Source organism: Diorhabda sublineata, chromosome 7 (genome assembly GCF_026230105.1).
Source record: "Diorhabda sublineata isolate icDioSubl1.1 chromosome 7, icDioSubl1.1, whole genome shotgun sequence".
Taxonomy (NCBI): Eukaryota; Metazoa; Arthropoda; class Insecta; order Coleoptera; family Chrysomelidae; genus Diorhabda; species Diorhabda sublineata.
Genome location: NC_079480.1, coordinates 29,145,544 through 29,149,430, shown reverse-complemented (window position 1 = coordinate 29,149,430; position 3,887 = coordinate 29,145,544).

Sequence of the window (3,887 nt, the reverse complement as noted above, 5' to 3'; positions counted from 1 at the left end):
CTGGCAAACTATAACTAAACAAGACCTGCTGAATATATCAGTCTGAGAAACAAGAGCCAACGAATACTAAAAAGAGATATTTGGGACCACTGTCACCTCAATGCACATCTGAACACGCTAGCTTTGATGGATACTGTACCGTACAGATTGTGTTGCGCAGAGGACAAAACTTCGGAACGGAACTTCAGAGCACTACACCTGAGGGCGTATGAAATAGAAGATGAAGGTCTCTGGCAGCTATAGCCAACCCTCATTCTGAACTTCCTAAGAGGGATTAATAGATTAGCTGTAAACACTAGGTTCTCCAGTATCGTAGCAAAAAAAATGGATAAAATGGATCTTTTGGTTCGAGGTGTACGCGGTATCTCGATATACATACATACATATATAAGAAGTGTTTTGGACACACTAAAAGTTTTGTTAATTGCTGGTTCAAAGAGCACCAAGCTCATTTAATATATGGACGAGCAGAAAAATGTAGTACTGCCGAGCAATCTATAATTTATAATCGTGAAATGAATATAAATAATGCAAATTGGGTATGTGTCCATAAATATATTGTTGGATGCATTGGAAGTATTGAGATTCTTAATGTTTACCTCAAATAGGAACACAAGGCCTGTTTCCCAAAATTTTCGATGCCATATGCATTCCTCCAAACGCATTTAGAAATACATAATACTGGTACACTTCCACTTATTTCCAATTCCAAGTTTTTTTATAACCTTAATTTCCCATATAATTAACCTCTCTCTCCATCTGTTCTGCTCTTCAGTCATAAGGTTAGTGACCTCTTTGGAATGTCTACATTCCATTTTTTCTTGTCTTTTTCCATATTCACTTAATCCTCTACAATATATCTTAAAGCACGTTTTAAGAAAAAACAATATAATTTCGTCCTTTTAACTTTCACAATATATTATAATATCCCTCCTTATCTCACTTACAGAAATCAAAGAAGATGATTTCGAAGTATTGTCTTGATCATCTCTATCAACATCTAAGTCGAATCTAACCGAGTTACGCGATTTCAGAGGTCAGGAACACCCGAGAGATAACGATATTGGTTTTTTTGACATATGAGTATTAAGTATTAAATCTATCTCGATCATTTGGTATGAATAGGTAGGTCAAGTTAATAAGTTATAGATTACCTTCAGTCCGTGAAGACTATACATTGGTTTAGGAAACGAGAGCCAGACAGTGTAATAATTGTGAGTGCTTTGAATTGGTAGCATGAACAGTGTGTTCAGTTTAAATGTTACCGATAGCTCCAGAGATTCCAAGTTAATATTGTGTCCCCAAAGCACCATTTTTAAAGAGTTGTTTTGAAAATTACAAACACCATTTGTGGAATTTCATGCTTCTTCCCAAGTTTCAGGCATTCACGGCTGGATTTGCTAAAGCTGCTGAATTTGTTGGAGAGAGAAACTACCGATAAACATGTCAGTAGGAGTCGATGTTATGCGTAAACCATATTTGATACGTTTATGACCATAAAGTAGAATGAGAAAGTGTCAATCATAAACTAAATCAGTAAATTTGATGGTTTCGGAATTAATATGAAAGGATGTTTCATATAGAACACCATCCTCTTTGATGATGATGAAATTATAGAAAAATCCTGATATATGTGTATATTATTCTCAAATTTTGAGCATAAGCACAAATTCGAAGATTCGAAAGTCAAAATTGCAAATTTACATCCTCCATTTAACTCCATTAACTGTGCTTATTACAAAAATTCTTCGTAAGTGGTATACTACATTATACAAGAAACCTACTGCCCCAACATCATGATATAACTTCAGTAGTTTCGGCAGTTACTATTTACAGCTTCCCGATTCAGATTATTGTCAGGTCGAAGATAGTAAGTTGAAACGAAATAAACAAAGAACAATAATATATGTCTGAATGAATACTTGTTGATGTTTTAATTTTCAATACATTCCCAAAGTATTCTTTTTATCAAATTTGAAGAAGAAAATAACTTACGTAGTTACGGTCTTCTCCCCTACAACGAATAATATCGATACAAACTTGTTATTCCACTTGACAAAGTATGAAATATAGTATTGGAAACTGGATGGTATCCGAACGAAAATTGCTGGAAAATATTATTATTTCACCGATAAGTGTATTTTTAATCAATTGTTGAAGCAATGGAGTGTCAATATTCACCTATTTCAAAAGGTTAGTACTCAATAGATAGTTTGTAACCAATTATATTTATCACATGTTGTATAATACGATCAAATCTGTAAATTCTTGGGGTCAGAAATATGATGATGTAGCTCATTATGCTTAATTTAACAAGCTTGCAGAAACAGCGCATTCAGAGCTTCAGTAGTTTATTATTTCAAAATATGTAGTCCTATAACCATGGGACATGTTCTACATAAACACCAATTTTTAAAGAAGTAGGCATCATGAGCATTATTATCATACTGTTAAGCCAAAAATTGAAATTATTAATTTCATATTATTGCGGGGAGTGGCTATAATTTCGGCTCATTATTATTACTTTCAGTCAGGTGAAATTGCGATGAGCCTTGAGTTTCCAGTGTCCCTGCAGCCTACAGTATCTGACAACAAATAAAGTCAAGACATAAGTATTAACTGTGGTTAACAGAAATATAATAGCTGATATTAAAAAGGAATCGTATAGGCTAAGAAAAACCGCATAAACTGCCACATATCTTATCGACAAAATTACGAGATGCTAATATTACTATCCAGTACTGAATTCTATGAAAAAATTAATGGATTCTGTTTATAGAAAGACGTATAACTTATAAGTGAAAGCTTAAAATTACTTAAAAATACAGTGACTTTAAAGCGATAAACCCCATGAGTCATTTTGAGAATTATCTATAATAAAGTATATAAAAAAACACTTTGGTTTCTGATAGACATTGAGTACGCGCGAGCTTAAGTGGGCTGGTACAAAGATATCGCCGTTCATATGTGCTGTCGATCTACGTTCGCGTAGATCACCAAAAATCCTTAGAAGTTGGAATAAGGATGGCAGTGAGACAAGAGTAAGTTCCATGAAACTCAAAAAAATCTTTTGAAGCCATGATTTGCGAATGAAGATGATACGATTTTACCTTTTCTGTGCTCTTATATTGTGTTGATATATGCACGCTTACAGAAAATATTCCCAAATATTTGAAAACGTTTGAGATGTGGTTTTAACGCCGTAATTTTGAAGATAAGTTGGGTCGATACTCTTGAGCGTATGCACTAATCTTTAGAAATAGACAACAGTATGAAGCGACGTAAACTAGAATATTCCAGCCACAACTCTGTAAAATACGATCTTCTTGGTAATGCAAGGTAAAATAATAATTAGGAGAACTATAGGTCGACGCGCAACATCGTGGTTGGGAAATTGTTGTCAATTGTTCAAGAAATTAAGAAGATATTCCGCGCAGCAGTGAATGATGTAATGGTGGTCAATAGAATAGCCAACAAGAGAGCCAACGATCTCTAACGGTAACGCCACGCGAAGAAGAGCAGAAAACGAAAGTAGCTAGAGTGAATTTGAATTAATTATAAAATAATTTTCGTCTAGAATTTCAGGAAAATGGAGTATTTAACTACCCTCCACTCTCCATCAGTGAACTAAGAAAATATAACTCAATGGTGTACATTAAAAGAAAAGCTATAATCAACTATTAGTACACTATTGGAATTAATATGTGATTAAATAAATATTTCATACTTTGTCATTGTTATCATGAAGTACGTAAGCAATATTTTCAAAGTAGTAGCACAACAATAGTCCAAGAATGGGTGTTAGAAATAGAAGATCTCTGGCAGTTATAACTATCCCACAAATCTCATGCTGTCATGCCAAAAATTCGTGATTTAGGGTTTGAATT